This window comes from Hibiscus syriacus, unplaced genomic scaffold, assembly GCF_006381635.1.
Source record: "Hibiscus syriacus cultivar Baekdansim isolate YM2019G1 unplaced genomic scaffold, ASM638163v2 tig00110013_pilon, whole genome shotgun sequence".
NCBI lineage: Eukaryota > Viridiplantae > Streptophyta > Magnoliopsida > Malvales > Malvaceae > Hibiscus > Hibiscus syriacus.
This window is the reverse complement of record NW_024062563.1, coordinates 2,369,680-2,394,995: the sequence shown is the minus strand read 5'-3', so window position 1 is coordinate 2,394,995 and position 25,316 is coordinate 2,369,680. Positions and strand designations below refer to the sequence as shown.

Below are 25,316 nucleotides of genomic sequence, written 5' to 3'. Positions count from 1 at the left end.
GGAAACTTGGTTGCGAAATTGGAGTTCGCGTTGCAAATTTGACTTTCGCGTTGCAAATTTGAATTTCGCGTTGCGAATTTGTTGGTCATTTTGGCAAATCCAAAAAAAGTTAGTTAAAATCGTATATTATAAGGCATTTTCGGTTATTAAGGTTATTTTCTCTTTGCGATATTGATTCCCCAACCTTTTATTTATCTTCTTTCGGATCATCTTTGATGGGCCTTTTAACAGTGAAAATTGGGGCATCAGAAACTGATAAAGCATCCAATGGCAATGTTAAACAGCCTAATTGTTTCTGCAAAATCATAACTAAAAATAGAGAAAAAGGGTTTTGGAGGGGAAGTTCTACAGTGCGGTAGGCTTAAAAACGGCTAAAATAAGGTGTTACCGGTTTTGTTATCGTTTAAATAACAAAACCGGTAAAAATTACTTAAATTTTTCTGGTAATTACTTAAAATATTATGTTAATCCAGTTATTTTTTAAGCCTAATAATGTTTCCGGTATTTTTTTCAAAAATCTTGTAAAAAACACTCAATAATAACAAAACCGGTAACGCCTAATAATGTTTCCGGTAATTTTTACCGATTTTATTATTTAACACAATAACAAAATCAGTAGCATTTTAGCCGTTTTTTAGTCTACCGCATCGGAGCTATCCCCGGTTTTGGAGGCTGTCGAAGCCAGTGGATGAAACTAGAGCAGACACCATGAAAGGACAAAACAGGAAGAAGGGAAGGATAAAACATAACAAACCTCAAAGAATCGAAGAATATGTGCAACCAAAACACTCAATCAAACATAAGAAGAAAACCTATCAAAACACACATCAGCCACTTCAAATCCACCCAAGTCTTTTTCTCCTCCTCCTCCTCCTCCTCCTCCTCCTCCTCCTCCTCCTCCTCCTCCTCCTTCTTCTTCTTCTTGACAAGGTTACTTTTTATGTGTACTTTTGTATGTTTTATAAAATGAATGTGAAATTGGATTAATTTGAATTTGCAGGTGAGAGCAAGGTTGGCTGGTGGCCATTTTAGGATGATCAACGAAAAGCTTTACACTTGTACTTTTTATGTGTACTTTTGTATGTTTTATAAAATGAATGTGAAATTGGATTAATTTGAATTTGCAGGTGAGAGCAAGGTTGGCTGGTGGCCATTTTAGGATGATCAACGAAAAGCTTTACACTTGCACGTATTTTTCTTTCTTTATCACTCTTTCCTTTTTAAATGTTTTTTTATTTAATGTGAGAAATTCCACTTCTTGATTTTAATGTTATGTATAAGCTTCTGGTTTATCTTGTTTTTTTTCTTTCGTAGTAAAGTTCATAGTAAAGTTCATAGTTGAAATTATAACTTATTACTTGATAATTCAAAGTCTGTTTCTTTTTTCGTGTTATCTTAGAGGCAAAGAAGCACTGGACTATTTCAAAGAAGACCCAGAATTGTTTAATATGGTAAGCTACATATAGATATACATACATGTGTGTGTTGGATATAGATGCATGTCCAAATGGGTATGTTCAGTGAGTGTTGGATATATATGCATGTCCAAATGGGTATGTTCAGCTTTCCATGTGTCATGTCATTTCCCCATACATGTCCATGTAACTCAGACACAGGTAGTTCGAGGAAAAATTGATGAGTCACAGAGGAAGCATAGATTTTTCATAAAATTTGTTGTTATGTTTGTACATGTACTAGTTGATGCTGAGTTGTATTGAATTGAAGCTGCATTTGACTTATCCATTTCACTTCTTTGGCCAGTACCATACTGGATATCAGGAGCAAATGTCACATTGGCCTGAGCAGCCGGTAAATAAGATCATAAAATGGCTGAAGGGTCGTAGTTCTTCTTTAATCGTAGCTGATTTCGGTTGTGGTGAGAACCCTCTTAATTAGATTTTTCACTTTGTATTAGCGAGGATAATTCTTCAGACTCATATTTGTTAGTAAATGTTTAACATGATCTGTTATCACCTTGTGTTTGACTGTTTGTTCATTGTGTTCCTGCTCGATTGTGTTACAGGTGATGCACGCCTTGCAAAAAACGTGAAGAATAAGGTTTTCTCATTTGATCTTGTCTCGAACAACCCTTCGGTAATTGCTTGCGATATGTCAAATGTATGTCCCTTTATCCCTTTTATGAGCTTGTCATACTATGGTTGTTGACCAAATCATGTTATCCATAACCTTACATATACAGTGTTGTAATTATCAGTTACAAAGCCTCTGCCTCTCTACATGTGCTACTGTGCTTGGAAGTACAAGCTTACACAAGTTGTCAGATGCTTTCAAAATAGTAACAGATTCATTTTTGAGTTCTAATGGCAGGTACCGCTCGATTCTTCCTCAGTTGATGTTGCTGTTTTTTGCCTTTCACTGATGGGGACTAACTATGCTAGTTATCTTCGGGAAGCATATAGAGTTCTCAAGCCGAGGTTTATTATGTTTAAATGCTGTTTAATGCTTGTTATTTCCCTTTTTGAGTTTTTGGTTAACAATCCAACTTATTTCAGTTCTTTTATAGTGGCTGGCTTTTGATTGCCAAGGTAGAGAGCAGATTCGACCCGACTAATGGTGGAGCAGATCCCGACCAGTTTACGAAAGTTGTCTGTGAGATGGAATTTACCTCAGAATTGAAGGTTATTATTTGTTCTTTTATTTGGTTCAATGCAAACTCTTTGTTCTTCTCTAACTCAGTATTGATCTGTACAGGATTTCGCAAATAAGATGTTCGTTTTATTATACTTAAAAAAAAAGGTCCGTTTCCATGTTCTTCGTTTGCGTTACATCTACTCTTAATTTTTTTTCCCTGAAATATTTGTATTTGATTAATTTTTTTTCCCTGAAATATTTGTATTTGATGATATATGTTGGGGACATATTTATAACTGATTATACTATCAGTTAATATAGTGGGTGAGGCGTTAGGTTCTTTAAACAAAGGTCGGAGGTTCGTGGAAATAGAGAAAATGAATTGAAATAGATGTTTTCACAAGTTGTTAAAATCTGATCCGGATTAATTGATCAATAAATTATATATTAGTCCCTAAACCCCAAGAAACATAAATTTTAAGTTTCAGTGACCCTAAACCTTTTTGAAGCTTTGTCAATTTGTCTACTTTTATTTTATGTAGTATACATATGTGTCTATTATGTCATTTAAGTCCCTTGATAATAGGGATTGTATCAATTTAGTCTCTCTATTATTAAATAAATCAATTTTTCTTTCTATTGTGAAGATTGGTTCAATCATTTACTTTTAAATATATCAATGTATTCATTGTATTAGTAAAAGTAAATAAATAATATCATAATTTTAAATATGTAAAATGACATTAAAATATTCTTTTTCATTTGTAGATTAACTTCAGAGTGTATATTACATTTTAAACAGAGATAAACATATTATAAGAGAGCTAAGTAAAATGTAACAGAGCTGATCAAAAGATAAAACTAAACAAAGCGAAGTGTGCCAGTTTTAAATACTTAATGCAGAACACCATAATATATCAGAGTTGTACAGATTATATCAAGACTGAGCATAGCATATCAAAGTGTGAGAAGATGCCGAAATTATATTTTTAACAGAGCAATGTAGAGTCATTGAATTACACGAATAAAACATGATTTTTTTTACAATCGAATTGTTAATATTAAACATATGAATAAAGTAATGGAAGTGTAAAACTGAAATTACTTTAGTTCAAGATCTCTCCCCATATGCATATGTACATATACACAAACATATATACATATATACTTCCAGAAACAGAAACCATGATTTAAAACCTTGCTTGTGAAATTCAAAAAAAAAATCCATCGTCAGCATACTAAACAATTATCCATATACTCCAAACCAAAATGTATTCCAAACTTTATACAAGAAAAACAAGAACAAAAAGCAAGCCTGAGAGGCCTCACATACTTGAATATGAGATCATAACCCTTCTGGTAAAGCATTAAAAAATAAGTTTTTGTTAAGAGATTCCTACAAGGCAACAACAGCACAAATTCTGAAAACTATAAGACGGGTTTCCTAGCAGCAAGGAAGCCTGTATCAAGTGGATTGCTCATTGGAGCCCTGCTTCTCATTTTTCTGGCATATCAAAGTCAAATTCAAATCTCAGTTTAAAGACCTTTGATTCTGCACAAAGCACAACAATGCTTGTCTAGCACTGATGCCAATCAAACAAGGATTATCACTAATGGAGTACAATCATTCAGAAGTAATAAATTGTTAAGACCAAACAATTCAGACAGAACTGAAACGTAGAACTGATAACAGACAGGAGGGAACATGTCCTATGTTGGTAAATGTCGTCACTCATTTATGAGGGAACATACCATAGGACATAAAATTCCGATGTCACTGAATTATTAGGCAAAATATCATAAGAGAGAAAACTATGCATCAGATTTATGGTATCAGTAAAACTTTCGCTCCTTACAAGACCTTCACCCTTTCTTTCTAATTAACCACTTTTTAAGGTAAGGATTCTTGTTGCTTGAGTTATTGTGACTAAAGCCAACCATCAACGATAGAATAAAGATGACAGAAACTCAAGTTGGAAAAAAAATTAGAGTAAGAATTGCAACAAGTTTATACACGCTTATACATGCATACACCCGGACATGCACAGACGAAAAAACTTTTATTTAGGTTAATTTATAAAATAAAGAATCAAAGCAACACTTGAATTGAATAAAGGAACTCCTTTTGTTCCCTAATCCCAACTAAAGCTTCCACGTGTTTCACAAACGATAGGAAATAATTCAAAACATTCTTTAATTCCGGGAAATCAAGATTGTAATCAGACCTCAGTATTGTTTTCAATCATAATAGGAAGCTGCCGAAATAAATTGGCCTCCGAAAAATCTTGTCGCAATGTGCACAGCTCAAGATCTTGCAGAAATTGTTTCAGATGAAGTAGCAGTAGATAACCTTAAGTTCTAAAACATGTAGCAGCAGACTAGTTTCACTCCCAAAAGGACCCAAAGACTAGTATCTCATTCCCAGTCGCATTATGCGATGGCATATGAAGATCTTACTCGGCATCAAGTAACAAAAACTTTGGGGGAATTTCATGTTATATTGCACCCTTTTTCTTTTCATTTTCATTTTCCAGAAGACATTTATCAGAACGAATACTAGGTGAGAATAACTCAAATAAAAGGAAAAGTACCTAAACAGAAAGAATATTGTTTTACATATTAATACTACTTCCTACGACAAAAAGAAAGAAATATAACCTAATCAAATCAAATTCTTCAAGAGAATTAAGTTTCATAAAGGAAAGCAGTGTTTTTTTAACGTGACATCAATGATTTTAAGAAGAAAGCAAATCGAAATAACAAAGGCCATCCTAATGAACATAAAGCAGCAGCGAAGAAAAATATTACTACTATAAACCATGGGCTAATGATATATCCTACAAAACATGCTCCATGAATTTCGCATGAAATTTTCCACTGAACAATTCATTCAAAGCCAAAGCAAAAAAAGAAGATGATAATCCAATATCAAAATAGTAAAAAAAAGAATGGGGTTTGATGAAATGATCAGAGACAAACACAAAAAATTGGGGATGGAGTAGAAGAGATTACGGATTGAGAGTTGTGCCAGGCGAGGCCTCGGTAAACATTAACAGAGAAAGTAGCGGTCAGATAAATGGTGGCTAATCCTAGACCAGCAGTGAGGCCTTTGAACGCCCACTCTCCCGCTTTGCTTCCCAGTCCCATCTTCTTCTTCTCTTTCACACCCTAACTCGGCCAAACCTCAATTAAACCTCAAATTGGTTTAAATTCTGCTTAAATAATTACTGGGTAAAGTTCATAAATTGTCACTGAACTATCACAAAATGATCTCTTAGTCACTACCTTTCAAAAATTATAAAATATACATTAAAATTTTAATTTATTATAAAATTGGTATCAAGTCGTTATTGCCATTAATTAAGATGACGTGATATATTGAGTTTTTCAATTTCAGACATCAATTTATCAAAAAAGAAATTCAAATACTGAATTTGATTTTTTCTTTCTTTTATTAAATTCAAGTATGAATTTGCATGTTAAGCCTTTTGTATTGGTCCAGTAGATGTTATTGAAGTTTACTTTTTAAATTATTTGAAATTTTGTTCTTTATGTCCAAAGACCGAGTGCTTGGAGAAAATCCAATCTTTCATCTTGAACTTGATTAAGTTTTATTAAAATTTAAATTCGAATCGAGAAAAAGGTTAAAGTGACTAAATTAATGATGTCAAAGAAAATAAGAAAAGAGAAAGAAGTACATTGAAAAGAAAAATTATATAACAATAATTATATATTTTAGATTAATAATCAAAATGATAAAATATTTGATACATATATCTATTCTGAAATTTTCATCTGAATTCGAGTAACATACATGATGAGCAGACGATAGTGATGAAGTATGGTAACAAGCATGGGTGATGGGAATAGGGGGGTCTGAAATTGAACCATTGAATAAGGATCTGCAATCCAATGGTTGGCAGCCTCAGTGAAGTGGACACCATCCCAGCTGATATATGAAGAAGGGTCTTTACATTAAGTTCCAGATATCTGAGTCCCATTTGGTAATGCCAAAATTCCTCCACATCCCACATCGATTCCATTCTTATGGTATCCACAGCATATGTTCTTTGCAGAAACAAATCCTGCAAAAATAAAAAAGAAATATATATGTTTTTTATTAAAAAAAAGTCCCATTAAATGTCTCATTTGTTAGAAAAAAATCAATTAGACATTAAAAATTAAAAAAATTAAGTAGTCTCAAATTATTTATCAAGATCCGTCGTTAGATATTTATAGATCTCATATGTTCCAAATTTATTATAAACAATAATTATAATATTTGAATTTGAATATTATCTAAATCTACACTATCTATTGCTATCCCTATTAATTGAACAAATGAGTTGTATCTCGTTAGCAGTTCACTCTTTTGGTTTAGACGAAGAATGTATTTTTAATTGAACAAATGAGTTGTATCTCGTTAGCAGTTCACTCTTTTGGTTTAGACGAAGAACTGTATTTTTGGTTAAAGAACGTTTGACCGGTATCAAGATCTTTTGTCTTCGTAAGGAAGGAAAAGAAGAAAGGAGCATGGATTGACCTAGGCGGAGTAGGTGAGGGCGGTCACTCCCTAAAAAGTTAAAATTACCATATATTTTAGATTTTATTCATATATTTTCTATTTAAAATTTATTTTCGCCCCTTTAAAATTTTATAAGTTTAAGTTCATCCCGAACATAAAATCATACATCCGTCTCTCTCTCTCTCTGAAGGTGAAGATATTATGCGCTCTCTCACATCTCATCTTAGCTAAGATGTTTTATAATGATCCATTATGTTAATGTAGGATCATGGTATATAGTGATTACCTTGTTGTTTTGAGTTGCTGACGAGTCCATACTTTGCAGCATATATATCTACATATGTGATTAGAGCCTGTGGGAGATCTGACCTGAGCTTCACCACTCTATTTTTGAGCTGCCTGTTGAACTCATTGGCAATGTCTTTTTGGGCCTTGAAACATCCATGGTTGTCGAGAAACCCAGGAGGAGGATTGCTGATGCTGAGTAGAGTTGATGGCAAGCAACCAATTGGACCTGTATTGTGAATCCAAAATGCCCTTGCTCCTTGTGTATACAAATGCTGTTTCAGGTAGTTAATTCATTAATTCAAGTTAATCAGTAACAATTCGAATTCGATCAATCATTCTGTTAGTAGAGATGTTCATGGATCGAGTTCGATCTCTGTAGAGTTCAACAAGAAGAGAGCAATTTACCTGGACAGCTAAGGCCAGTTGGGTAATCATATCGGGAATCGACGCAAGAACTTGCGCATCACCAACCGTCAGGAGACAGAAGCGATGTCGTTTTGCCCAACATCAAACACATAGAGTGCATCGGCGAACTCCTTAGATCTTGGTAGAAACTGGTTCCTACATGAATATTTTTTGTTTTCTGCACATCATGAACAATTAAAATTTCCAAAGTTCAGCGTGAATTAGTTTAAGTTAAAACAAGGTCAAAATTCGAATCTCAACCTCTGTAAAGATCCGCAGTTCGTGCCTTGAATTGGTCGAACTGAAAAATCTGAACATTAAGAGCAAATGGACTTTGATCGAACGTTAATCTCTAAAAAGTTGATGATGTCTAAATTTTATTGTTGAAAATGATACCAATGAAATCAATCATAAGTCGGCCATCACAGACTCTCCCAGCTGGTTTTCCGAATAAAGTTTCACCATTTGGCCATTGGCGGGGGAAAATGGCGGCCGATATAGCTCCGGTGTCGGAATTTGAATCGCCGAAGTTGTAAATGGCTTTGAATTTGTGGGGCGATGAGTATGCAGCTGCCACCATATTCATAAGCAACGAAATCAATATACCAGAAAAGATAACCCTAGCCAACTCCATTGCTGCAATTGCAAATTCTGAAGAAAAAAAATCAACTCATCCTATGCATGTACATGTACCCGGATAATCTTCTCTTGAAGAAGACTTGTTTCCAGATCAGCAAAAGAAGCACATGTTTATGCCTCTGACTTGCTCAGTTTCTTTGATGCCTCCTTGTAATATTTTATCCCTCAAGTGGAATCCGACTCAAATTAAAAGCTTTTATCTGATTTAGATTCGATCCGATTCTAACCCTAATTTTAAGTTAAGAATCCACAACTGATACACATAAATACCAATCAACATTTGGGTTATCCCAAAAACTGGAAGAATTTAGAATTCATATGCTGCACAGTACACATGGGAAAAAGAAATTTGCAAGTAAGCATTAATTGAAGCATACTCAACAATATATGAGTTTTACTTTGTAAATGCAAACTATGATTCTATAGATCTTGCAAGTCATTGACTTTATTTTATATATGCTTCTATAGATCTTGCAAGTCATTGACTTTCTTTTGCTTTATAGAACTTGAAATTCATGTCATTTAAAAAATGAAATTATGATTGTTAGAATAATTATTTTTTACTAAATGGTTGATAAGAGGGATTAATTATTTCACTTTAAAATGATAAAGATTGTTTATTAAGGTGCTATTTGATAAAATAAAAAACTAAATGTTGAAAAGGTAAATAATAAAATGTTAAGTGTTAGATTTAAATTATAAATTTGTTTAGTACCATGACCGTCATGTTAGTATTGTAAAATGTCACGTCAATACCGAAATCGTCAATAACCAAAATCATTACTCAAAAGGTATATTAAGTTTTTTTTTCTAAGTTTAAGTGTTATATTGAATATAAAAATAATTCGAGGACTATATTAGATCTTTTTTAAAAGTACAATGGCCTCGGTACCTTTTTACCTTTTTCTCCACTAGCAACGCCCCTACACCAAGTCTATGGGCTTATTCCAATTAGATAGGGAATTGATTTTCTAGGTTTATTAATAAATTAGTAAAAAAAAGAAAGCAAATTTAGATTGTCGGCCAAATTTTCCAGGTTTCCTCTTTCTAGGTTTATTAATAAATTAGTAAAAAAAAGAAAGCAAATTTAGATTGTCGGCCAAATTTTCCAGGTTTCCTCTACGGTTAACCGAGAATTTAAATTGTGGGTTAATTTTTTTTACTTGATTTCAGAAAAATCAAAATTACACTGTATTAAAATGAGAGGTGGGTATACGGGTTACCCGTCTGTTTAGCCCGTGAGTTTTAACGGTGCGGGCTTAAACAGAGCGGTTTAAAAAACTCGCAATCATAAACAGTTTTGAATTCTAAGGCTCGCGGCCAGTCCATTTAACTCGCGGGTTAAACGGGCTTACCCGCGATCCGTTAAATAAAAAAAAATTAAATGCTTTAAATGCATTAAAAAATAATGTTCTAACTTGTTACACCTTTAAAAATGATCCAGTAACTTGAAAAGAAAGGTAGTACCGTCAAAAAAATAAATAATATTTAAATTTTATTTTAAATAACTGAAAATGATTATAAAATAATATTTTTTAAATTTTTTTAATCATTAATATATATATATAACGATATAATTACTTAAACTCAAATTAAAAAAATAATATTCATTTATATCACCAAATTAAAAAACAAATAAAACAATAACCACATTATACTTTTATAAAACGTGATTATTCAATGATATAATATGAAGACACATAAGTGTTTGCAAGCAGAAATTCAAACAGAAATTCACAAAATCACATTATACAATCTAACAATTTTCTTTTGTAAAGCCTTTAAAGTTGAAAAGTATGTTTTTAATTTTTTCTTTTACTTTTCTTTCTTATTTTTAATCTAAATATTACGTGTCATGTGATATATTATTTGAATATCACGTGACTTTTTATAATTAAAGAATGAAATGGATAACATATTTCATGAAAAAAAATAATGGTCAAAATTAAATAAAAAATCTTTAAATACCAAAGTGATAATGATGTAAATTTTATAAGACTAAAATACTATATAAATCTTTTAATTTTTATTTTTTAAATGAAGAATAATTTGATCATTGTAAATGAAAAAAATATCAAGCAGCGGTAGAATTATGACAAATGCCCTAATTTAAGAACTACAATGGTTATAAGTAACATCATATTTATAGGTAATTTATTTTCTTTTTCTATAAAATTCTTTAAGTTTATTTTCTCTAAAATTTTATAAATTTTAAATTAAGCAGGCTATTGCGGGCTTCGCGGGCTACCCGTGGGTTTAATGGTCTGGGCTAAAAGGCCCGTAATTTAAACGAGCTTTAGTTTTTGATGTCCAAAACCCGCACGGGTCGCGGGTTAAACGGGTAGCCCACGGGCCTTAGCCCATATACCCACCTCTAATTAAAATATTAAAAATATTAGAGATAATAGTTATCAAAATACTTATATAAAACTAAAATAATAAAACTAAAAATCGAAGAAAAATAAATGTAACACCCCAAACCAATATGAGTAACCTAATCTGATATGAGGTGTCACATTAAGGCCACCGGAGTGACTCAAAGTAAATATCCAAGAAAAATGAATTTTTTTTGTTAACCATTTTGAACAGTAAAATAATTACAAATAAAAACACGATTTCAGAAGAAAAAAATACTCTTATTAAAACAGAATCTATTAATGTCAAATACAAGTTACAAACTCAATATTAAAACAAATGTGACCTACATGCCCACTCAATACATATATAATGTACTCTGCAAGAAACACCGAAAGAATACCATTACTGATGTTGATACTGCACATGACCAAATCCTTTAACATGCTAACTAAAAATTTAAAATTAAACTTAGAAATTGGAGTGTGACAATAAAACATTCCATTGATAATGACGACCAACATCAAAACCCAATAACCTTCATAGAAACTCTTTGTCTATATCGAATGAAACGTTTTACGAAGTGATAAAGGAGTGGAGAGTGAAGCAAACAATTTTGCAAGCTTCTTCGTTACACAATTCTGATTATATCAATAAACAACCTTTTACTAAAAGAGGGGATTTGGGTACACATGACCATTGACAAACCTATAGAAAATAAATGTCATGATTATTTTTGTGCGAGAACCAAAACGATCGCAAAAGTATATGAAAAACATATCAAACACCATAAAACATCGTGCCACAAGAATAAAGAAAATGTGTGCCACAAGAGCAGAGAAAAAATATGTCACAAGAACAGAGAAACTCGTTGTCTTTGTCGAATGAAATATTTTACGAAGTGATAAAGGAGTGGAGAGCGAACCAAACAATTTGGCAGGCTGCTTCGCTACACAATTATGATTACATCGATAAACAACCTTTTACCAAAAGAGGAGATTTGACTATATGTAACCATCGACAAACCAATCAGAAAATAAATGTCGTGATGATTTTTGTACAACCAAAACGACCGCAAAGGTATACGAAAAAATTATCAAAAACCATAAAATCGTGCCACAAGAACAGAGAAAATGTGTGTCACAAGAACAGAGAAAAATATGTCACAAGAACAAATATTTTTATTCAAAAATAAAAAGACTCAAGAAAAACAAAAATAAAAGACACAGTATAAAAAAAATAAGAGAATTAATAATCTTTGATGGTCGGTAACCAATATTAAAATTATGTCATTGCTGGTTAAACAAAAAGCGAAAAGAAAGAGTAAGACACAAATATTGAGAGAAAAATAAGATTAAGAAAGAGAGAAACGACAAGGGTTAAGGTTTTTTTTTTTGTAATTGTGGGTTAAATATAAATTTCCAATGAAATTAATATTACTTTGAAGGGATTATCTCATTAAAAGAAGAATGTTTATGATATTTTAAGATTTACTAGTTAGTTGAATAGCTTCAGTTAAATAAAATATTATTATTTTAGAAATCTAGATATAATATTTCAAGAAATTCTAAATTTAAGTTATTGCTTTTGCAAAATGTACGTGTAATAAAAGTATTTATATTATTATCTTTGGTATGAATTCAAATCCTAATATTTACTTTGAGAATGTAATTATATCTCTATTTATAAAAAAACAATTAGTTTTTCACATTAAAAGAAGGATATTCTCAAACTTGTACAGAAGACTAATCAGCATATTTCGAATATAAAATAGGAGAAATTCACCTGTATTTTTTAAGATTATTAATCAATACATCATCTATTTCTTTCTTGTTTTGTTACAGTAGATAAACAAGTGTTCATCAGTTCCAACATATGATTTTACTGGTGTAACAGAGGGTTCCCACCACATGAACATTATAATAATTCCCTGTTGAAACTAGAAACCAGAGACCTAAAACCAAGGTTTATGGCAAGCCTGTTTAATCGACAAGGGCGGGTCACAAAATGAACCATTGAGTATACGTCGAGCAATCCAATGATTAGCAGCCTCGGAGTAGTGCACACCATCCCAGCTGATGTAATCGGAAGGGTTTTCACAAGACCCCGCATAGATTTCGGTTCCATTTACGATTTGCTTGTTGCCGCAATATACTTGAACCTCATCTTCATGGTATCCACAGCATATATTCGCAGCATCGTCGAACCCTTGCTTTTTCGCATTGCCGATCAGATCGTACTTCGCGGCATAAATATCGACATATGTGAGTGCGGCGTCCGGTAACTCTGCCCGGAGTTTGATCACTCTGTCCTTAAGCTTGCTGTTGAACTCCATGCAATAGGCATTTTGAGCTTTCAGACAGCCCTGCTCGTCGAGTTCTTCGGGTCGAATATTGTGATAATGGAGGCTTACAGGCAAGCAACCGATGGGGCCTGTGTTATGTATCCAGAATGTCCTTGCTCCTTGTTCGTACAGATTCTGTTTGATTACAAACGGTTGATTTTAATATGAATTTGTGTCGAATGCAAGTACTTTTGTTTTGAAATGAAGATTGGGACTTACTTGAACTGCTTTAGCTAGCCGATCGACTATATCCGGGACTGACGCATGAAATTCTGTATCATTGTTCTTCCTCAGACCAGCAGCAATGTCATTTTGGCCAATGTCAAATGTATATATAGCCTTGGACAAGTCATTAGGTCTTGGAAGATCACGACGATGTCCGGCGTTACCGTGCTCGTAGAAATAGCCGGTTCGAACCTTGAAATTGTCGAACTGTACGAGCTGAACGTCAAGGGAGAATGGACTCACTCCGTTCAATGTCATCGATTCATTCTGTGGCCTAATGGTTGATCCCCCGATCGCGAAATTGGCACCATGTCGGAAACTGGTTCCGATGGAATCCAAGTAAGGACTCAAGTAAGGCAATCCAAGGTGTTCAGCTGCAAACATGAACAAAAACATTAAAAAAAGAATCCCAAATCAATGAAATGCATAGAGAGTGACTCAAAATGGTTTTCACCGATGAAATCGATTATGAGACGTCCGTCACTGGCCCGTCCGACCGGCCTACGAAAGAAAGTCACCCTGGTAGTCCGGCTATCCAAAATGCAGCCGAACCACCGGTATCAGAATTGGAATCACCAAAGTTATAAACTGCTCGGAAATTGCAGGTTTTCAAACCCTTCAGCCCCACACTTTCGGCACTCAAAACCGGAAAAGCAACAATAGTAAAAATAAACAACACTTTCACATTCTCCATTGGGTCAAAAGAGAGTTATGAACATCCAAAGTATTAGTTTGCATAATATATATATATATATATATATATCGTAGTAGTATCCTGTTAAGTCTCCAACAATGACTATATAATAAAAGTAAATGAATGAGATGTTTCTATTTTGAAAATCACGTGTTGCATGCAAACAAACAGCTGCATATATTATGTTATCGCTTAAAACCTGACAATACGTGAAGTATTGTCATTATTATTTCCTCAATAAAGAATTTTATTCATTCTGTATACCGATATTACATGGTACTGGACACCATGACGATTGGTGAAGTATTGTCATATATATTCTAATATTATAATCATATTTAAAAATTAGGTAAATTACTTGTTTAGTACACAAATTATCAGTTTTTATCTTTAATTTTTTTTTCAAAATCATGCTTAAAATTTAGTTTTTGTTTCATTTTAGTACTTCTGTTCAAAATTTAACGTTAAGTTTTGAAACATATTGAAAAGTTTATGTACTAAAAAGGATAAAAATTGATAGTTTAGGTACTAAACGTGTTAAATTTTTAACTATGTGTGCTAAAATGAAACAAAAACTAAATATTAGGTATGATTTAAAAAAATAAAAATTAAATTAATTTTTTTATTAAACTTAGGTAAAGCTTGGAAATTCAACTTTTCTTAATTTCTTTTAAAAATATAAAATTTTATCTGCCCCAATTTAATTACGAGAAAAGGTTAAGGGAAGAAAATAAAAAATGTTAAGATATTAAATTTAGTTTTGTCCTGCTTTCATAAAATATTTTATGAAAGTGTTGATTATGATCTTTTTCTTTTTATAAATATTAGTTAAGGAATCACTCACGTGAAGGTGATTCCTTTGAATAAGAGTGAAAAAGTAACTTCCTCGTATAGTTGGAAAGTCAAAAATACACTTTAGTAAAAGGAATACCCTTATACTTAACTTTTCTAATTATAAGATCATAAAAATCCTTTACTTGTTTAATTAATTTCAAATATTTTTTTATTTAAATTCTAATTTAAATACATATTAAATATTTAAATTTAATCATATATTAATTTCAAATATTTTTCTATTAAATATTATAACAATAAATATGTCAATTAGGGGTGAGGATTCGATCGAGTCGAGTACAAAATTTGAGTTATTCGAGTTGACGAGTCGTATTTTACAACTTAACTTAACTTGAAATTTTTTCGAGTCGAGTAAAGTTTAAGAAATTCGAGTCAAGTTTTTCAAATTAGTTATTCGAGTTTTTTTTTTTACTAATTTTAGTATAATGATTTATAGTATTATGGTAAGGACTGATTTCAATTTTTCGACTTTCTTTGATCATATAAGATATATATATATATATTCTTTTCACATTTTAATATTATTTAATATATCAAATACAATCTAAAATTATAAAATATAGTCACAATATTATATTTTAAAGAAAGTATTTTGAGGGTAAAAATATTGATTAGAGTATAAAGGAGTCAAATAATTGATGTGAAGAAAGAATTTGTAAACGATTGTTGTCAAAAGTTCAAATTGAATAAAATACAAAGTTGAGGGACTAAATAAAAAAGAGAGTACATATGTTTTTTTAAATAAGAATTTAAGTTACATAGGTATTCTATAGTGTTATATGAGCATGTGGTTCAAATTTTGTAAAAAAATGGACTTAAAATAATTGATGAATTGAAGAAATAAAGAAAATTATGAACAATTGAGGGACTAAATTGAAAAATAAAAAATTGATATAAAAAAGGAATGGAAAGTACATATGTATTTTATGATGATTTATGAGCGCGTGGTTTAAATTGGTAAAAAAATAAACTTAAAATAATGAGAAATCAAATGAATAATGAATCATGGTCTAAATCATAAAACTAAATAGACTAAAACTCGAAATTTCCAAATTTCAACTCGACTCAAACTCGAAAGCGAATCAATAATTGGAATTGACTCTAATAATTCAACTCAAATAAATCAAAATTAAGAAGAAGAAAATTAATTTTTAGAATTAAATCGAATTTTGTTCATCCTAATGTGAATTATCAAATAGACTAAAAGTGGATGGGAATCAAATTATGTGATTTGATTAGCAACAAATCATTTGATGAATAGACATATAGTTATACCTTTCCGCACTCCAAGGTAAAAAAATATATATGTAAATACGTAACAACCAGGTTACATAGTCCAGTGGGTGAGGAGTCTTGGACGGAGGTTACAAGGATAAACAAACCTGAAATCACATGACACAACCAATAATAGCTATTTACATAATCAGAAACACACATCCACATCTATTTACAAATAAAGCCGAACGTACAAGTCATTGAGTTTTCGATAGGCTACGCAACCAGCAGCCAAGCAACCTATAATCACATGCAATGGAACCCAAATCACATGCCTCTCTTTAAAATGGAAAACAAATACAGAATTATCTACTTAGCATAAAAGGGAAGTCCTCCATTCACTTCATGTTCCTTTGAGGTTTCTTTATTACCTTGTACTTACTCAAGATTAATAAAAAAAGGTTAATGAATTAAAAAAATTATCTCAATTAGACATAAAGTTATGACATTTTGATTTGTGAAGATTTTTTTAATTAATTTAGGTTGCTTATAAGTAGTAGTATTGTTTCAAAAATTCTCAACAATTTAATAATAAATGCTCAAATACTCTATCATCGTTTATGCTCGACTTTAAGACCTATAAGAATAACTATCGTTTATTTAATCATTGAGGTATTTGATTCATGATGGTTTATGAAGATTAAGTAGTCATAAAATAGGTACTTTTAATATTTAAAATATTTTAAAATTTTGTATTTTATTCGCAACGCGAGTGGTTAAATATGTAAATTTTATAAATAATACACAACATTCAATAATATTATTAAACTTGTAATGTACATTTCGCAACTAGTCAAATGATAAATTTATAAATATTAGATGTTTAAGAGCTTTTATTTTTTGAACTCATCAATCAATTTTAATAGTATTTTTTTATTCTTTTTAGAGATATTGAGTTCGAGCAATTAAATACATGTGAGTTGTTAATGATTAAGAAATATTTTAAAAAGTTATTACCTTATAATTATCAAGTTTTCACTTTTTTATTCGGCAAATCACATGGATGGTCTATTTTATTTTTGATTTGTTTGATTTTGGTCATTGATTTTAAAAAGTTAGAGTTGCTCACTTATATTTTCAGGTTATAACATTTTGATCACTCAAACGTTAACATCTGCTATATTATTGATATGTCACGTTAAAAATTGTTAAATTCCAATTTTAGAATAAGAACTTTTAAAAAATTTATTTTCACCCATTCTCAAACGATATAAACTAAAATCTTGTAGAATATTGGTTGTTATATAGCACTAAAGGTGTTGTCCGGAACCGTTATAACACAACTGGGATATCAGAATTCCGCAATCCGTTACTGCACAACCTAAATTCTATAAATTTCTTGTTTGTAAGCAGATCGATTACTCGATATGCAGTCGAATATTACAGTACATATTTAATTTGTGTATACGTACTTTTTAACATCATAAATATCTGACCTGTAACTTTCATTTTTTTTGCAATTAGGTATTTAACTTTTGACTCTTTAAGGACTAATCAACTGCTTAGTTTTTTTATTGTATGCAATTAGATACCGAACTTTTACTTTCAGTGCAATTAGACACTTAACATTTTTAAAATTATAATTTCAATGTTTAATTCTTAAATCAATAACACATATTATATTTTAACTAAATTGTGTTAAAATTATTTGTATGAACCATTCAAAATTAAACATATATAATTGAAAAATTAACTTACTAATTGCTATTAGTTATACAACTTTTTACTTTTAGTACAATTAGACACTTAACATTTTTAAAATTACATATGCAATTAAAATTACGCTTATAATTATAATTTTAATGCTTAATTCTTCAATCTGTAACACATATTATACTCTAATTAAAATGTGTTAAAATTTTAACTACAAATCAATTAAAATTAAACAAGTACAATTAAAAATAATTAAGGTACTAATTGCACTAAATAAAAAAAATCGGACACCTGATTGCATCATTTAAGAAAATATATCAAATTATACCAAGAAAAAGATTATGCCACATTGTACATAAATTCCTAAGTTAGGGACCAAAAGTTATATTTACCCTTTACTAAAAATTTTAAAAAGAAGCGCCCTATAAAAATTTTATTCTAATTCCGCTGCCGGGGTTCGAACCCGGAATTTCAACAATGGAAATTTAACCGTAGCGCTACAGCGGACTTGTTGATAAAGCATTGCGTACTTTAGTAAATAAAGTTTAAAATATGTCTCTCGCTTGTTGGCCCAAAGTTGCGTCTTTCGATCTGGTGGCCCAAAGTGTCAGGGCTGAACACTCGATCACATAGTAGTCTTTTCGGTCAACCCAACTAAACACAGTGTTGGCCCGTCAAACTGCAATCTTCAATTCAATGACGATAAATCTCGGGGTTTCTTTTTTCCTATTGGAATTGAATTCCTTTCCCATTATTTGTTTTCTAATAAAGATTCTTTCTTTTCCTGGTGGACTTGTTTGTTTTCCGCGATTCTGTAGGAAAGTAGAAAACTTTTTTTCAGGGGTAGGAAGAAGAGTAACCCATCAACAGGAGCCTTTTCAAAATCAAAAGTTGGGTCTTCACAGCCTTCAGAAACTTCATTCAAGCGCAAAAGAGGAGTTTTCCAAAAAAGATTGTAAACCCAAATTTGTTCTTCCTTTATATAATTTTCTCTGCGAAATTTCTTTTGTTTTCTTGTTATTTTCATTTTTTTTAAAATTTTGTTTCTTGTTTCAGTGCAACGTATGATGTATGGTTTTGGAGACGATCCCAATGTAAGTATCATTTAGAAATTCAACATCTAACCCTTTTCATTACATAAAATTTGTTTCTTTCTTCGACCACCCTTTTTATGGATCAAGATGGAGATGTGAATCAAAACAAGAAAGAAATTAACCTTTTTTTATAAATAAATTTATTACCCAAAGTAGAGTCAGTTACAAAACATTTACAACACAAAACATTTACAATCTACTTACAAAAAGAATGATCGGTTAAGTTATACCCAAGCATTACATAGATTAATATTGACACTATCTAAACGGTTAATGTTACTTTCTCGAAGTTGAATTCCAACAATGTCTTTGATAGTTTTGAGGATATCGTCAACAGTTCTTGAGCAACTTTTAAATATTCTACGGTTCGTTCTTCCCACAAAATTTAAATATAGGCACACAAATCAATCTTTAAGATGGTAGTAAGAAGAGATTTGTCTTTCCATTTTTCACAAGCTTAAGCAACCATATCCTCCCATGACAGGAATGTTTTCTGCAATCCTGATAGTCATAATATTCTCCCAAAGATAATTAGCCAAACAACAATAAAAAAATAAATGATCACGTTTTTCATTTGCTGCATTGCATATCACATAACTCCAATCAATATGGATTCCCATTCTTTGAAGACGAGCACGAGTGTGAAGCCTATCTAATAAAGTCATCCAAGTGATCATACTGTGTTTAGGGATGTGTATAGGAAATCATATCAGTTTGTGGCATTGAACTTTGTTGCCTTTCACTCTAAGTTCTTCTCATATATCTCTTGTTTTGGTTACTCCTTTTGATAAAATTGAAAAAATTTCATTCCTAAGTTTGAGTAGTCTGTTTAAACATCAACTAAGGTTAGTACCCCAGCCATAAGCCATGGATCGTAATCTTTAATGACATAGGCTTTGATCCAAACAACACAAATGGATCCATCACCAGCCAGAATTTTTCTAATTAGATTCATGCAAGCCTTATTCTACATTTTGATATTTTTCAGTCCAAGTCCACTCTCCGATTTAGGTTGGTAGATTTTCATCCAACTAATACACGCACCAACAACAACCTTGTTAGTTCCTTTCTAGAAAAATTTAGAACAGAGTTCACACCAATAATTCGCAATGCTATACAAAACAGCCCGGATGAACTCAAGGCGGCTAGCATAGCTGAGATGCTTACCAGACCAGAAATGTATTCTTGATTTAATGTTCCCAATGAGCAGTTCACAGTCTTTTTCAGAGAGTTTTTTAGATGCTAAAAGGACTCTTAAGTATCTCACAGGCAAGAATCCTTGATTGAAACCAGTGATTTGCTTAATCAATTCGCTTGTTGCCCAAAGTGTCAGGGCTGAACACTCGATCACATCGTAGTCTCGTCGGTCAACCCAACTAAACACAGTGTTGGCCCATCAAACTGCAATCTTCAATTCAATGACGATAATTTTCGGGGTTTCTTTTTTCCTATTGGAATTGAATTCCTTTCCCATTATTTGTTTTCTAATAAAGATTCTTTCTTTTCCTGGTGGACTTGTTTGTTTTCCGCGATTCTGTAGGAAAGTAGAAAACTTTTTTTCAGGGGTAGAAAGAAGAGTAACCCATCAACAGGAGCCTCTTCAAAATCAAAAGTTGGGTCTTCACAGCCTTCAGAAACTTCATTCAAGCGCAAAAGAGGAGTTTTCCAAAAAAGATTGTAAACCCAAATTTGTTCTTCCTTTATATAATTTTCTCTGCGAAATTTCTTTTGTTTTCTTGTTATTTTCATTTTTTTTAAAATTTTGTTTCTTGTTTCAGTGCAACATATGATGTATGGTTTTGGAGACGATCCCAATGTAAGTATCATTTAGAAATTCAACATTGAACCCTTTTCATTACTTAAAATTTGTTTCTTTTTTCGACCACCCTTTTTATGGATCAAGATGGAGATGTGAATCAAAACAAGAAAAGAAATTAACCCTTTTGTATGCCATGTGATCTTTGTTTTATTGGAATTGTGTTCGTGTATGTATAACTTTCTTACATGTTAAATTTAGTAGGAAGCTGAGCAGTGAATATTAGTTGCGGAGAGTGAGAAACCAAAGTCGAAGCTGCGAAACCGTGTTTCAGTCCTTATTGATCGTTTGGGATTGTTTCTATTGTAGCAAAGCTATTTGAAAAAAGCTTAGGCGTTAAATATGTATGATGAACAAATATGTCTTAAATTACTTTCAAGCATTTTACATTGCTATGAAAAACTGCTGTAGAGAATTAAATTATCAAAAAACATACGTTGAAGGTGATAAAAGGTTAGAGATGCGAGTGTGATAAAGTTATATCACTCAAAAGCCAGCTTCTGAACCATACAATTCCATTTTCTTGCATATCTGGATTTCGTTGTCAAACCGAAGCTTTGTATTTTTCAATGTGTACGATTTCATTTGGAGTTAGTAGCTGTCGAATTCTTTCCCGCTTGTTTTGCCATGGATTTTTTAACTTTCCATTCTGTAGTTACTTATATTATATCGGGGTAGCGATTATTTTGAGAAAGCTGAAAGCTTTGAGTCGAGTGCGTATTTGCAACCTATGTTATTCATACTTGGATGTGAGTGTTTGATATGGGTTCTGTCTGGCATGTATACGTTAAACTTTTCTAAGCTTTCCCGTGTATATGGATGGTCGTCGTAGGGTCAGTCTCTCTATTTATGTCCGAATATGTGTTAGACATAGACACTTGAAGAAAAAAAAAATGAAGAATCGGACATAAGGCTAATGAATTGTTCAAAAGTTTATCCTATAAATAAGGCTAATATGTGTTAAACCGAAAATCGTTGTACGGAGTTGCTATCGATGCAAGAGGAGCTGAAGCAAGCAAGGAAGGCATTTGAGGTTGATGAAGAAAAACTGGGTACGTTAGAGTAGCTTCCAGTATGGGTCAATGCCAGTGCATTCAGCTGTGTAAGAAATGCTAATATGGAAGTTGGAACAGAATTCTACAGATGTTGAATCTCAAATGCTAGGTGTATGTACAATCTATGTTGTTCGGATTCGGAAGAGTTTTATGAGTATATTCAATTATTTTACTATTCATATGCCAAATTTGAGAACATTGAAATTACTTAACTATTTATTTCATGTAAAACTTTTAACCGTTAAGACATTAGTTTAGATTAATATGGTAGAAAATATCAGACCGATTAAGAAATTTTATATGCATAATAAATATAATGATATTGATAAATTCAACCGTTGAATTGTTAATAATAAAAAATCTATAGGTATAAAACCCTAAAAGATTAGGAATAAAACAATAAAGATGATCTTTATACTCTTCTAGAATTAGGTTAAAAGGAGAAAAAATATAAACTAAATTCTAGTAGAACTAAAATTGATGTAATATTTAAAAATTGAGGGTTAAATTTTTACAATAAGTTTTAAATTATAATAATATGTTTTTTTGATTAAAACATTATGATAATATGTAAACATTGTGTTAAATATAATATTTTATTAATTTTATTAGTTGTCACATCATTTCATGTTAATTTTTTAAATTACTTTTTATAAACCTATTTTTTATAATTAGGAGTCTTGTATAGTTAGGGGATTATTTTCGTAGTTTACCATATTTGGTATTTTATATGAAACGCTATCGTTCTACTGAATTAAAACAGACCTAGAAAAGTGTCGTTTCATGCATAAGGGGACAACCACGCAAAGAACTGAGAATAAAACAACACAAGCCAGCAGCCATAGCAAGAGCAACAGCAATGGGGGAGGCAACTGAAGAAACGGAAGGAAGCGGCGGCGGAGGGAGCAAAGAAGGGACTAATTTGTTGGGAGCTCCGACCTTCTCGGAACTCCCAAACGAAAGGCTCAAGTGCGTTGAAACAGGGCACGAGATGGTTGTGAAAGACAAGGATTCCTATGCTCAGAGCAAACGCTGTCGTTTGAACCTCATCGACTTTGCTGTATCTCACTCTAAGCCCCTCTCAACATGTTCAAACAAGACCCTCTTTCCCGGTAAAAGGACCAAAAGAAATCCAAACCGATTCTTTTTTGTTAATCATTTGTTCTACTTGTCTATGTTAAATGAAGAAAAGGGTTATCAAATATTGAGATTTTCACTTAAAATGAGCTATTTTTTGTGAAATCCCAGAATCTAATAAGGCGAATAATATGTTTTGGGGTTAGAAATTGGAAAATTTCCCAGAAAAAAAACGAGGGCTTTCGTAGAGTTAAAATTTAACCTCTAGAAATCTATGTATTTTTAAGCATGTGGTCGATTACCGATGCCAAGTTTCTGTCTTGACATTCCAAATTTTCATGATAGTGAATGTTATTAGGGTGAATCTAGAGGTATAGAGCTGCGAGAAGCTCGAGCTTGGGCTCCACTTGAAATTCGAAGCTCGGGTTGAGCTCAATTGAGTTTCATTTTCAAAACTCAAACCTGATTCGAGAGAATAACTTGGTTGATCGAAAGTATAAAAATGAGCTCAATTCTTATGTTCGACTTTAAACTTTATTATCTATGCTCAAGGCTCAAGCTCGAGTTATAGTTTGAATTGAAATTTTCGATACTAACTAAAAGTAAAGAGCTCAACTAGGCCCATCGAGTTAAGCTTTAAGATATTTAAATTTTTCGATACTAACTAAAAGTAAAGAGCTCAACTAGGCCCATCGAGTTAAGCTTTAAGATATTTAAATTTGGTTATTGAGCTGTTTGAGGTCGACCTCCTCAACTTAACAATGGCTCGGTCAAATTCAAATTCCTTTCATGAAAGCCTGAGTAGGTTTGAGCATGTGTGTTTTGTTTACACCTCTGGGTGAATCTTTTACGTTTGATTAGTTTCATCATTCATGTGTTTTCTGCTAATATGATTAATTCTATGTTTCTATTTGATTGTGTATCAGTTCGAAGTTGATTTGTAAACTAACTGGTCATACCGTTAATAAGTCCGAGGAACATATTTGGAAGCATATCAATGGGAAACGATTTCTCAATAAATTAGGTTCGAATCTTGCTCTCTGGCTAATTAGATGAAGTGGCTTTTTTGTGTGTTAATTATTAGTATGTGAACAGAACAAAAGGAAATGGAGACGGTGCTAACTGATGAAACCATGGCTGAGGAAGGTGAGAAGAAGCCTAAGAAAGAAAAAAGGAAGAAGACGAAGAAGGAAAAGCCAGTTGAAGAAATTATTTCTGAAGTTAGGGATTCAGCTGAAAATGAAAGTGATTCCGAGGAACATGAATTCTGGATTCCTCCCGTAGGCGACCGTTGGGACTTCGATGATGGAGGGGATCGATGGGGTTCTGGTTCAGAGTCGGATGAATGCAATGATGAAGACGAACCAGGTGCAATTGGCCTCTTGTGTGCAGATACGATTTTTTTTAGAACTTCTGCGCTCAATAATTTCTATTTCATTATAAATAATTTTCAGCTTCAGCCAAGTTTATTGATATCAAAAACCGGTTTTATGCTTATGCTATCATATTAGAGAACTATTTTGCCCATATCATTTAAAAATATCTTGTAATTTTAAACTATCATACTCAGATCATTAGTCCGGGAATCTTGCATTTATATAACTGAATTCAGTGCTGGGAATCAATGCTATGTGTGTGTGCTCGGTTGTTTGATTCATTTTTCTCAATAAATTGTTAGATTTTTTCGGATAATTTGAGTTTAGAACAATTGAAATGAATATTTTACAAGCATAGTTTGTTTTCGTTGCATTTGTTGGGATTAAAAAATCTGGTTTCTTTCAGCTGCCATGAGCAAATTTTGAATATTATGTTAAACTATCTGATCCCTTAATTTAGATGCATTTCTTCCATCAGAGGATGTAGCGAAAGAATGCGGAAAGGAGTCCGAAGAGCTTTTTACACGGTATAATTCTTTGTTTTATCTTGTTTATAATCCTCCTATACGTCCAAAATCTCTGTAGAACAATTGGTTTTTTCCTGCTTCACACCAATGCATTGCGAATCGGTATTATTTTAGGATTATTTAGTTCTCTCTTGTTGTAGAGCGAAGAGAATGTCCATAGATATTGGACCGAGCAGCTTTGCATCGAGGAAGAAGAAGAGCAAAAAAAACACAAGCAAAGTTGCCCTTATGACTTCCAAAAACAAGTAATTTGTTTGTAATTCCTCCACTTTTCTATCTGTTTTTGTTAGCAATTCTAAGTAACAGTTCCATTGAATCTTAGATGTCACATTTTGAGGGTGATTACATGAACAAACTCCAGGGTTATGTTATTCTCTATAAACTACAAAAGCACTTACATTTCTTACAGGGAACTGGCCAAGTCTTGGTTACGAGTCGTATTTTTTTTTATAGCCGGTTCTCGTCGTATCTGTATGGTGTCGTACTCGTTTCGTGTAGCCGTCTCCTTGCTTTCTAGGTTC

At 32.1% G+C, this 25,316-nt stretch overlaps 2 long non-coding RNA genes and 4 pseudogenes across 3 annotated transcripts; 3 read left to right on the top strand and 3 right to left on the bottom strand.

Moving 5' to 3' along the window:
• Window positions 1–903: 903 nt before the first annotated feature.
• Window positions 904–2,799, top strand: LOC120212409 (annotated as a pseudogene).
• Window positions 2,800–3,825: 1,026 nt separating this feature from the next.
• LOC120212327 lies at window positions 3,826–5,763 on the bottom strand. Its single transcript, XR_005524688.1, has 2 exons — window positions 5,605–5,763; window positions 3,826–4,096 (listed from the first exon to the last, which is right to left on the bottom strand). It is a non-coding gene; the product is annotated as an uncharacterized LOC120212327 (long non-coding RNA).
• Window positions 5,764–5,866: 103 nt separating this feature from the next.
• On the bottom strand, window positions 5,867–9,230 carry LOC120212408 (annotated as a pseudogene).
• A 3,528-nt stretch (window positions 9,231–12,758) lies between these two features.
• LOC120212407 lies at window positions 12,759–14,067 on the bottom strand (annotated as a pseudogene).
• A 5,013-nt stretch (window positions 14,068–19,080) lies between these two features.
• Window positions 19,081–21,175, top strand: LOC120212520. 2 transcript variants are annotated; one of them, XR_005524704.1, is made up of 3 exons: window positions 19,081–20,621; window positions 20,723–20,760; window positions 20,965–21,175. It is a non-coding gene; the product is annotated as an uncharacterized LOC120212520 (long non-coding RNA). The 2 variants fall into 2 exon arrangements; XR_005524705.1 differs by having other exon boundaries at window positions 20,962–21,175.
• Window positions 21,176–22,598: 1,423 nt separating this feature from the next.
• Window positions 22,599–25,188, top strand: LOC120212516 (annotated as a pseudogene).
• Window positions 25,189–25,316: the final 128 nt, after the last annotated feature.